General features: G+C 51.0%; 1 long non-coding RNA gene across 3 annotated transcripts; it reads left to right on the forward strand.

The window, feature by feature from the left end:
* The first annotated feature begins 1,883 nt into the window (after positions 1-1,883).
* LOC128799980 (uncharacterized) lies at positions 1,884-12,117 on the forward strand. Of its 3 annotated transcripts, none has more exons than XR_008434886.1 (3): positions 1,884-2,299; positions 9,771-11,731; positions 11,835-12,117. It is a non-coding gene; the product is annotated as an uncharacterized LOC128799980 (long non-coding RNA). The 3 variants fall into 3 exon arrangements; XR_008434887.1 differs by having other exon boundaries at positions 9,771-9,946; positions 11,285-12,117; XR_008434885.1 differs by having other exon boundaries at positions 9,771-12,117.
* The last annotated feature ends 271 nt before the right edge of the window (positions 12,118-12,388 follow it).

Genomic DNA, 12,388 nt, shown 5'->3' on the forward strand with positions numbered 1-12,388 from the left:
TCTTTGTGCCTCAGCTTTCTAAACTTTGCTTGTCTCCATTGCAACCACCTCAGCTCTGAGCTCCTCTGGGCTGCATCCAGCTCTGAGAGCACGAGCAGGAACTGGCCCTGCTGTTTGCAGAGCCAGGACTTCCAGAGAACAAACCCTGGGCAGGGGAAAGACCACAAACTGTATTGGCATGAGCTAAAAAGAGGAGACAAGGAAATCCCGTGAGTCACCAAAGCCTCTGCAGGCCAGCATCCATCCGGGTGCCTTTTGAAACCAGTGCTGTGCCTTACCTTGCCCATCTTCATTCCTTTTGCTGATTTGTTTCTTCACAAGGCCTTGACAAGTGATTTAGACGGGCAATTATCAGCTGGTTTTCACTAGCTCTCACTTCCCATCCCATAGTTCATGAGTATCTGAAACCATTTTCTACTTGAATTAGGGCAAATCGTTGAAAATTTCATTGAAGAGACCATTTAAAGAAGGATTTGGTTTGCCCTGAATTAACATTTCATTTGAATAATTTAGAAATATTCTATCTATATATTAATATATTTATATAAAATTAATACAAATATTATATTATATTATATTATATTATATTATATTATATTATATTATATTATATTATATTATTTATATTATATTATATTATATTATATTATATTATATTATATTATATTATATTAATGCATATTATATCTATTATATATATATATTTAAAAATAGAAATATATATATAAAAATATTCCAGCCTTTTAAAGAAACCTTTTACAGAATAAATTGCCAGAAAGGTCTACATGAAAAGTGATTTTTTTTGACTATCGAATGCTTTTTTTTTTTTAGGACAATGGGTCGTTTAAAAAAAAATATATTGAGTGAGGCTTGGGTTGTTGCCCTCCAGCAATTGCAGTTTCTTTTCATGCCCGTTTAAAAGAACACATTTCAGCTGGCCAGGTTCAGAGCAGACTCTTGGGGTGTGTCTTGGGTTACTGCTGTTTATGATGAGACTGTTAAAGCACAGAGTGCTGCTGCTGGTTTGGAGGAGAGGGAAACTTTGCTGGAGAGCCTCCGCAAACAGAGGATGCTCCCTGTGCGTAAATATTCCTTCTTGCCCGGGCACCCAGTGACACGGGGGGACAGCTGTGGGTGATGGCAGCAGCCACGGAGGACACAGCCCCATCCTGCCTGCCCAGGGAAGGACCCTCCTGTGGCTGCTTCCCCTGAGCTGAGCTCCCAGCCTGCCCAGCTCCCCGGCACACTGGGAATGCCCCAAACACCCTTCTGCATGGTACGGGATCTCAGCAGCTCTGGTTTTGTCAAAAAAACCCAGATAAATGGGAATAAATGTGAATAAATGGGAATGAATGGGAATAAATGGGAATAAATGGGAAAGGGAGTGGTGCCCTGCACGTGGGGGTGAGAGCAGATGGGCACACTGCGAGCTGCTCTTGCTGAGAAGGACACTTTAACTCCTCCCTTGGCAGCGTGGCAGGAGGGAGGATGGTGCTGGCTTCTGCAGGCAGCTCCCAGTGCCTCCCAGTGCCTCCTGGGGTACAGCTATGCCTGTACCAGCCTCCAAGCTTGGCTTGGCTTACGTGGCCGTGGTCCCAAATGGAAGAGATGTAATTTTCTCTGTGGGTCTGAGATCAGGCCTTGGTGTTGGCTGCTGGATATCAGAGCACCATCCTTCCTGCCTCATCCTTGTATCGCATCTTTCCCTCCTCTTTGGTCATTTGTTGGTTCTAGCTGGTCATGCCAGGCAGACACAGTTTCTGTGGGGATGCAAACCCTTCCTTTGTGACAGGCAGTGCCTGTGCTGCTCCTGTTGCAGCTCTCTGTTCCCTGGGGCTGAGCTCACAATGGTGAGGGAGTTTTCCCTCACCATGTTGGGAGTATCCCAACAGCCTCTCCAGCTGCAGGAGTCCTGCATTTGGTCCTCACAACTGTTCTTGCTAAATCCCAACAGGAGAAAATGAGGCCAGCAGCTGTAGGAGTCAGAGGGCAGAGGAAAGCTGGCAAAGGCAGAGTGCAGCCACGCTGTGTCCTGGCAGTGAAAGCTGACTGCACATCACGCAGGATGTGAGATTCATTTGGCAAAGTGGGGCTCTCCTTGAGATTCTGGGAGCCTCCCCACTCAGGCAGTGAGGGACACTGCCGCAGTGCCCGCCCTGAAGCTCCCTGGCTTCGCCTGCCCGGCCGAGGCACGGTCAGCAGCGGGGGACACTCCCGTGTCTCGAGGAGAGTCGGGGAGCGGCTAAGACAGAGCGCTTCGCTGTCTGCCGTGTACGGAGGAGAGGCGGCGTCCGAGGAGGTAATGAGGGAGTCGACTCAAGGCCGGAGAAAAAGTCTCAGGTTTAATGCAAGCTCCGAGAAGCTCTGCCCGCCATTGTCCCGGCGGCCGAAAGTGGCCTCGAGGCGCTCACAATCATCTTAAGTACCGGGGCGGTGACCAGGGGGAAGGGACACCCACCACCCAATGGGGGGATTCGGGGAGGGACAGACAGACACACAAACCAATGGGGAAGTTCAAGGGAGGGACCCCTGGCCCTCGTCCACTCACTCGATGGCCAAGGTGGAAGATTCTGGGAGAGCGGGATGGGGACCCAAGTGATGGACAGGGTGCCAGGGAGGGGACAGGGGAGTGACTGAGCATTTTCAGGGAGATTGGCATTGAGGGAAAGGCAGGAAAGCTCGGGGTGGAACCACTGGGAGAAAATGGGGGGTGAAGGGGCAAACCATTACAGAACTGTTACAAAGAGATAAAAACACAATACAACAGGACACAGTCCACCTCTCCCTTGCTGGGCACCTATTTCTGGTCTGGTCAGCAGTGCCCCACACTCTCTGTGCCCACAGGAGTTCAAGTAACCCCTGAGATACAGGCACCAGCCGTGGAGATTCCTGCTCTTACTCCATGACCTCTGTACCCATCTTGTCTTGGCTGTTTTGTGGTTCAGGGGTGACTCAGACAGTCCCGCTGGCTTTTTTTCATCTGGGATGGGACTGCCACAGCTTTAATTAGCACAAAACATCTTGACACATTGGAGGCTTTGAAAAGGAACATGGCCAAAAGGGGAGACAATGTGGGCAGTTAATCAGGACACTCAGTTTTGCACCCCTCTGCCACATTGCTTGGAAGCTGGATCCTCACAATGGGGAGCCATAAAAGACCTCTGGCTCCTTTGAACACAGAAGTATTTTTTTTAAACTGGGTCCAGTCACAGACACTCTGTCTTTTGGGTTTGGATGAGGCTAGGACCAGGAGGTTGTGATTAATGCTCAGTTCCCCACCACAGCTGCCCACAGCCAAACACAGGTTCATGGCTCTTTCTCCAGGCTCTGCTCTCCTCTGGATGAACTTAGACCCACACACAACAAATGCCACAGAGTATTCAATTCTCTTATCAGCCAAACTGAGATGTAGTTTACAGGAGTATAATGACCTCAGAGAGATCTGCTGAGGAAAAATAAGTGGGCTGTGCCCATTTTCTACTTCCTTAAAGAGCCTGCCTAGGATGGCTTCCTTGTTTTTCACATTTGATTTGTCAGGAAGGTCACATCTGACATTTTTTGGGTTTCCTGTAGAGCTTGTTAGAGGACCCACATGCAGAAAATAAGCTTCATCTGACTCTCACTGATGAGCACTGAAACTTAAGAGGACTAACCTTTTCTCCCAGTGTTTGTTTAGTTATTGAGTGAAGCAAACAACAATGACTGACATGTTTAGCCATTTTGTCACAACTCAAGCAATAGGAGTATGTTTTCTTGGTGCATCTGGTGCTACAAAACCACCTGCCTTTTTTCATCCAATAATTCAGAAAGTTAGACACACAAGATCTGACTTTCTGATGTGGAAGGAAAACAAACAAGCCTCTAGTTTCCCCCTCAGGGAAACAAATGGGTTTTTATTATTTCAGTGTGGCCCCCTGCCCAGCTCAAGATTGGATATCCAGAATTAGCATTTAAAAAAAAATCCCAAGCATAGATTTTGCAATCTTGTAAGTGCAATACAATCCCTACTAAGAAGGAAAAGCAACAAGTGGAAAGTCTTTTACCATCACTTATGCCGACTCCTTCCTTTCTACTCTTCTTCCTGTCTGGTCTTTGCTTGGCACTGCCCCAGGAAGAGATTTTGGGGAAGATAGGGAGCTGTCTGCACCCACACCATGAGGCAGCTCTGTTGCTTCCTTTCTCCATCTGTGCATGCTCCTGCAGCTGAAGAGGGCAGAACTTCTCTCCAGGAGCAGGCTGTGCCCCTGGCAGGTGGATCAGGCTGAGGTGAGGAACAGGGCAAGGAGAAGAGGTGCTTCGTGTTTAGGACATGGAAGGAAGGGCAGGAGCAGTGCTTTTACAGGCAGGGAACACAGCATGGAAAAGCCTTCCCCTGGGCCAGGTGTCCCTGCCCTTCCCTTGGCACTGGTGTCAGTGTGCGGGGTGACTCACTCCAGCAGGGCCAGGAGCTCAGGGGTGATGGCCCTGCTGGCCCTGCTGGCCCTGCTGGCCCTGCTCCCTGTCCTGCCACTCCTGACCCTGTGATCCTGCGTGTGCTGCCTGCTTTCCTTGCAAGCCCCGCTCTGTGGCCATGAGCACGCCAGGGAGAATTTCTGAATGGACTTTGACAGAGGGCTGTGGCCTGAGAACGAGTCAAAGAAACCCCTGAGAGAGAGGAGAACTCCACTGCTAAACCAGCATGAGCTGACCAGAGGAGTGGGGGCACAGCAGGGTCGGGGACCTTCCCCATGGTGTGAGAGTGGGCTGGGGCTGATGGCCTTTGGATAACCACAGGCACAGGGAATCTGTCTTAAAAGAATGTGAGGAGCAATGTGGTCCTTCCTGGGATCCTGCAGCAATTTAGGAATGCTGCAGATCCCTGAAGAAGATCATCTGCGCTCAAGAACAAAGCATCCCAGGCTCTGAAGAGAGAAATGGGGAAAATTTTCACTTGGTAGGTGAAAATCCATTTGGTGTGACTTGGAACCAGGCTGGGGTCCTTGGGTCAGAAAGTTTGCATGTGCAGCTCTGTTTGCTACTCAGCCTGTTAACTCAGGCTCATGTACAGAGTGTGGGCTTGGGCAGTTATCAGCAGGGTCCTGAACCTCCTGCTCTGACCTCCCAGTCCCTCCCAGTGTGAGGTGTGCAGAAAGCTCCTGGAGGGAAGGCTGGCCCTGGCATTTGGCACAGCATTGTTCCTTGCTTGCTGTCTTGCTGTAGGACTGTGCCAGTGCCCAGATAAGAGTGCTGATTGCTCAGTTCTGTGCCTTTGTGCTCAGGGCATGTCCCTGGAGCCTGCTGGCTGCATCCTCCCTGCACCCACAGTCCAAAGATAAGTGCAAGGTGATGCCAGTCATTAGCTGGGGAGATGCTACCGTGCCCTCGCCTCGAGCTGCCTGGTAAATCCCAGAGAGGGGAGGTACTGAAGCAAGACAGATCCCAGCAGGCTCTGGACCATGTCTGTACTCAGTCAATGCACTCAACAGTTTCCCTGGCACCTGAGTCCTGACGCTATTCAACTCCTACATCCTGCACCCTTTGGGTCAAATAAATAGATTGTGACTATGCCCAAGTTGGGTGTATTCGTGTGTTGATGTAAAGGTTATTGCATCTTTGGCAGGACACCTTTCTTTTTCCACGATGGTTTTGCACTACCAGTGTCTTTCCACAAAAAGCTCCCCAATGGGTGTCACAGTGCAATTCCAAAATGCCTTTGCGAAGCAGGAAGTCCAGGTGCCAGCAAGGTGTCCCTGTCCCTTTAATGCTCACAGTGTCACAATGCTAGAGCTGAGTCACAGCCACCTCCCAAGGAATCGATGACCTGAAAGGTGTCCTCAATCCATCAGATCCCCCGAATTAAGTCCTGCAAAACGGGACCAGTAACAAGGCCAAGGAAGGGACACCATGTTGTGCAAATATTACAGGCTTATCTACTTATCTGGATTATGCAACAGGCCTAGAAGTGCTTCCATCCTGTGAACTCCTTTAATGTGTCTCCTGAGCTTGCAGGAGGTGTTACGACACTTTGGCTCGCTCTGCTCCAAGGTTGAGGCATGTACTGGGGAAATTCTTGACTTACCTGCTGGCTTCTGGACAGATGCCATCAGCACCTCTTGCTTAACCCTCTCACAGCACTTGCTCATGGGTCAGCCTGACTTTCCTGCTTCCTCAGCACCAAGGCAGAGGGCAGACCCTGTGCTTTCAGGAGAGGGTTGGGACACACGCTCACCTGAGCTCCTCTGGTCGTGGCAGGAGGACAGGACCACAAAGTCATTTTTGTGCCAGCTCCCAAGGTGCCTGTCTAACAATTTTGCCATCAGTGAGCTGAGCAGAAGGGCTGTCCTGGGACAGGAGCTGTAAGCTCTGAAGCATTAAGGTCAGCAAAGCCATTTATGTCACACAGACCCATGGTCAGCTCTGCCTGGTTGCATCTGTGGAGGCAATTGGTGGTGGTGGGTTCCTTGGAAGGCAAGAAAAAGGACTGGGCTATCAGAAATAACCAAGCTTCCCCTTTCCCAGAATGTCCTAAAGAGGGGAGGGTGGGATGATGTGAAAGCCACAGGGACATGGCCTGATGCAGCATGTGGGGGGTGGGGAGGCTGGACCCATGCAGTTAATTGGAGCTGTCCTGTTCCTCTTCCTGATGGGGCACAGCAACTTTCAGAGCACCTGTATGGAATGATTTGCCTCCCTCTGTCTGCACAGCACAGGGTGTTCACAGCAGTGCTGACCATTGCTGTGGTTTGTCCTGCTGTGGTTTGTCCTGCTGTGGTTTGTCCAGGTGTGGTTTGTCCTGCTGTGGTTTGTCCTGGTGTGGTTTGTCCTGCTGTGGTTTGTCCTGCTGTGGTTTGTCCAGGTGTGGTTTGTCCTGCTGTGGTTTGTCCTGGTGTGGTTTGTCCAGGTGTGGTTTGTCGTGCTGTGGTTTGTCCTGCTGTGGTTTGTCCTGGTGTGGTTTGTCCTGCTGTGGTTTGTCCTGCTGTGGTTTGTCCAGGTGTGGTTTGTCCTGCTGTGGTTTGTCCTGGTGTGGTTTGTCCAGGTGTGGTTTGTCCAGGTGTGGTTTGTCCTGCTGCCAGGTGTGGTTTATCCTGCTGTGGTTTGTCCAGGTGTGGTTTGTCGTGCTGTGGTTTGTCCTGCTGTGGTTTGTCCAGGTGTGGTTTCTCCAGGTGTGGTTTGTCCAGGTGTGGTTTGTCCTGCTGTGGTTTGTCCAGGTGTGGTTTCTCCAGGTGTGGTTTATCCTGCTGTGGTTTGTCCAGGTGTGGTTTCTCCAGGTGTGGTTTGTCCTGCTGTGGTTTGTCCAGGTGTGGTTTCTCCAGGTGTGGTTTGTCCTGCTGTGGTTTCTCCAGGTGTGGTTTCTCCTGTGTGGTTTGTCCAGGTGTGGTTTGTCCAGGTGTGGTTTGTCCAGGTGTGGTTTCTCCTGCTGTGCTTTGTCCAGATGTGGTTTGTCCTCGCTGGCTGCACAGGCACCAGATGGTCCTGGGATGTCTCCCTGGAATGTGGCTGTGATAAAAACCCGGCTGCCCATCCCGCAGGGACCATGATGCTGTAACCCTGATCCGCCCTGCACCCTCAGTGCAGTGCAGTGTCTCTCTCCCTGGCTGATGCTGGACCATCTCACCCTGTGAAGGGAATGCTGTGCACAGAAACTCTGCTTCCCACAAGAGCAGACCCGGCCCAGCCAGAGGCAGTGGTGTGTTGTGAGCCCATGAATGCACTTCATGCTCCATGTCCAGAGCAGGGCCAGCCTGGCTCAGCTCCTGCCACAGGGATCTCTTGTGGCATCAGCCTGGGGAGCACAGGGCTCATTGCTGCAGAGGAGCCCCCAGGTTAGCTGAACTGCAGAGCTTGGCTTCCTCACTTGTCCTATGGTTTCTGTGAGGTATCTGAGTTGTGGTGAACCACCACTGACCCACTTTCACCTCCACTCCATCCTACTGGTGATTAGAGGTATCTCTCTGTGAGATCATCAGTAGTTCATAAAAAATCTACAGCCATAACCAGGAATCACCAGACTGATCATTCCATCTTGGGATGTGATGACCAGGAGAGGTCTTCCTCTTCTGGACTAGTGATGGTCCAATCCTCTTTGACCAGGCTGTGGCACTGGCACTGGTTGGGAGCATTTGGAGAGGCCCAGCAGCTGCCAAGCTGTTTTGGGAGCCCTCAGACTTGGGGCAGAGTCTGTACCCACGGCTTTGCTCCCTGCCACGCTTTCCTGAGACCAGACCCACCAGCAAAGCACAGCCAGCAGTGCTGGGGCAGCACTGCACTGGTTTCCTTGTTACTCCCAGTATTCCTGGGCTCAGTGCTTGCTGTGCAAGGCTCAGCTGCTGCTGCAGAAGCCCTGGGTATTCCTGTCCTCCTGCTTTCCCCCCATCCCCTTCACTAGTTTCTCTGTCAGGTAGACTCAGCTGTCCTCACCCCTCCATCCCTCTTCTAGTTCCTTCCAAACTCCTTCTCCCCAGAGCAGGGAGCCTGGGACGTGTGAGCCCCCTCAGGAGCAGGGGCTGTGTGTCTGTGCACTCTCTGCTTCATCCCCCAGCAGATGCACAAGGGCACAATCAGGACATCCATCCTGTTTGCCTGGCCCTGGTGACACGTTCCTGCCCCTCCACTTGAACTCCTATCTGTGTCAAACTCCACAAATCCCCCTGGAATAAGCCCTTGCCACCAGAAGCTCAGAGTGTCCCTGAGCATAAGCTAAATAGGATTTTATTCCAGTTTACTTTAATACAAAGACCAACTGCATCCCATCAGGCTGGAGGGTCTTGGCTTTGCAGGACTGAGGGAGGGTGAATGTAAATTTTACCTAAGGGTGGAGAAGATGTCAAATGCCTCATGTGAAATGGCTTTAAAATAAATTACTGCAACAAGCACAATATTCACTGACCACTTGTGAACCTGTGTTGTTTCCACTTGTCAAATATTTGATTTAAGCAAAGACAAAAATGTAGATTTGAGTGGACAGAATTTTTTTTTCTTACAATTCTGTAGTTAGTAGAATAAGCAATAAATGATGAAAAAGTTTTGGAGATGCACCAATGTGTTTGGTTATACAATTTTGATTTATTTTCCTTAGTTTATCTGGCTATTTTCCTTTGAATATAATACCCATGAATTTATTATTGTTTAAGGGGAGATGCCTGCTTGCACCAGAAGGATAATCCAGGAAGTGATTCTTATAGAGAAAGTTTCAACTTTCTCAAAGATCAAAGAATTTTTTTTTTTTTTTTGTTTTTTTTTTTTTGTTTTGTTTTGGTGGTTTTTCTGTCTTTTGAGCAATTACTATGTTGTGAGGGTAATTTGCAGTTTAGACCTCCTTTACTTTAAATATGGCTATCAGAATGGGCACACCAAGCCCCCCTGGTGCTGTCTGGATTTTAGAAATTCATTTAAACCATCAGCACAAACCCTGCATGAATTCTGGTGCAAGAAAAGAGGATTTGGTGGGGCTTGCCCTGCTGCCACCACGGTCTGTAGCCAGGCTGTGACAAGAGCTCTCAGATACCAGTGGGGTGCCTTTGCCCTGCCTCACCTGCCCTTCCCTTGATGGACCAAGGGAAGGAACACCATGGTTTTGGGGTTTTTTAAGCATATTAAGAGATGAGCCTTGAGCATTTTGTCTCTGCTTTATCAGAGGAGCAGGCTAAGTGATTACAGAACACGTTCAAAGTAGGAGGATCGATATTTAAATAGAAAACATGTCTGTGAGGATGAAAGGGAATTTCCTAAAATTCCATCTTGACAGCAGGGAGAACTGAGAACTGGTATTTCTCTTCTTTTTCCTCCAACAGGAAGCACCCTGTGAGCAGAGGCTTTCTTCCAGCTGTTTCTCAGCAGGCTCAGCACCCCACCCCACCAGGCCCACAGTGGCAGTGTGTGCCATGAAGCCTCTGGTGGGGACTGGAGGTGGGAGTGGGCAGGTGGCAAGGATCCAAACTGGTCTGCACTGGACACTGTGCCTGCAAAGGTGAGGAAAGCTCATATCCTGCTGTGGGACCCCAATTCCTCCTCTGCACCAACCTGGAGACCCATCCCTGCCTGTGCCTCCCCCACCTCACCCCAGCCATGCACTCTGCCCAGCCTGGCCCCTGTGTCCCTCTGTCCTGCCCAGCAGTACCATAATGGGACAGATTCCAGCAATTTTCCCTGCCATGTCATCACAACCTCTATTTCTACCCAGTTTTTCTGTGGGAAGACAAATCTGTTTGCATGGATTTTTTTACCCCTACAATGTCCCCACTCCCCTGTGCTCTGCATCTCTCATTCCACCTCCATCCTGCTCTGAGGCTGACACTGTCCCAAATGCCAAATCCACCTTGTCCGTGGTTGCATCCCAGACTGAGCAATGCCACTCAAACCAGCCTGGGGAGGAGAGGAGACCACAGCCCCCGTGTCTGACCAGATGGGACCATGTGTGACAGGTGTGATCAGGTGTGACAGGTGTGACCAGGTGTGATAGGTGTGACCAGGTGTGACCTCTGTGACCAGGTGGGACCAGGTGTGACCTGTGTGACCTGTGTGACCAGGTGTGGTCAGGTGTGACAGGTGTGACCAGGTGTGATAGGTGTGACCAGGTGTGACCTGTGTGACCAGGTGGGACCAGGTGTGACAGGTGTGACAGGTATGACCATGTGTGACCAGGTGTGACCGGTGTGAGCAGGTGTGATCTCTGTGACCAGGTGTGACCAGGTGTGACCAGGTGTGACCTGTGTGACCTGTGTGACCAGGTGTGGTCAGGTGTGACAGGTGAGACCAGGTTTGACCTGTGTGACCAGGAGTAACCAGGTATGACCAGGTGTGACCAGATGTGACCATGTGTGACCAGGTGTGACAGGTGTGACCAGGTGTGACCTGTGTGATCAGATGGGACCAGGTGGGACCAGGTGGGACCAGGTGTGACCTGTGTGATCAGATGGGACCAGGTGTGACAGGTGTGACCTGTGTGACCTGGCACGTGGCACTGCTCACACCTCCTCACCTCCCAGCTGTGCCTGGCCTGGGGCAGCAGCTGAACTGCCACTGAGGTGCTCCCTGCACATCCCCCCTGCCCTCCCACACCTGTGGCATGTGCTCCCCCCGCCCGTGGCTGCAGGTGGCTGGCACGGAGATTAAATATAGGCAGGCAGGATGAAGGAACTGAGCCCAGATTAACCGGGCAGGCCGTGGTCAGTTTACCTGCCCCCGCTCTGCAAGGCTCTGCTCAGGGGAGGATAATGCCCCAGTCCTTGTTAAAGCCAGGACTTGGAGATGCCTCAGCCACTCAGGATGTCCCCAGGGTGGGTCTGGGTTCTCCTTTTGTCTTCAGGTGCCACCTGGTCCCTGTGAGCAGCCAGTGCTGTGTGAGCCTTGAGGACAAAGTGCTTGTGGGGCTCTGGCTGAGCATCCCTGCTCCTGTCTGGAGAGACTGGCCAAAGGAAGGGTGTCAAGCAGCCAGAGAAGACTCAGGGGAAGGCAGCAGTCAGCCTGCACCTCTGCCCTGAGCTTGTGCCTGCTGGTGAGAACAGGAGCTTTGCTGACAACATATCTTAGGGTCTGGGAAAGTCAAAAGGGCAGGAGAGACACAGGCTGGGGAGGTGCTTTCCTCTCCCATAACATCTGGGATCAGACTCGAGTTGTGATCACACCTACATCTAGGGGTCAGGGTGAATGTCTCCCATCAGCCAGGAGGTTCTGGGAGAGCCAGGAGCCAGGAGGTTCTCCCGTCAGCCAGGAGGTTCTGATTAATTCAGAGCCAGCAGAGATATAAGAGAAGGTCAGTTCACCCTGAAGTTGGCATCTCCAGCTTCCCCTAAACTCCCTTGACTGATGGAGGCACATCAGTGTCTAAATATCAGATTTAACCCTGTTCTTAACAGGCTCCAAGGGGTGAGTTGACTCCACCACGGTTTGCAACAGGACCCTCGGGTGGTGTGGTTCTCCCTCAGGGGGATGAATCTCAAACCAGTGCTCTCAGGGGATGTCTGGATCCAATCAGATGCTGAATCAGTTTAATCCTTCGTGCAGCAGAGCTGGCAGTCAGGTGTGGTGTAACTAGCACAACATGCCCTTTTTCTTCCTCACAGCATCTTCCCTAATATTTTGACAGGGCCTTTAGCAGGCCTGTCTGGAGGATTAATAAACCTTTCTCTGTAATCAGCAGATTGCACAATTACTCCATTTCTTAATCAATTACAGTAGTTGCAAATTCTTTCAACAAACAACTCCACCAGTGCCTGTGACACCCACAGCCAACACCTCCCCAAGCCCTGTCCAGCCCCAGCTCCTTCCCCAACTCTTCTGAGCCTGAGCTGCTGGACTGCCTGGTGGGAGCTTGGGAAGCCTGGTTGGCCTCTCTGTGCTGTTATTGCTGGGCTGCTTGAGCCCAGGAGTCCTGCAAAGCCAGTGCCTGGATTAATTGCTCAAAACACAC

This window comes from Vidua chalybeata, chromosome 25 (genome assembly GCF_026979565.1).
Source record: "Vidua chalybeata isolate OUT-0048 chromosome 25, bVidCha1 merged haplotype, whole genome shotgun sequence".
In the NCBI taxonomy this organism is placed as follows: Eukaryota; Metazoa; Chordata; class Aves; order Passeriformes; family Viduidae; genus Vidua; species Vidua chalybeata.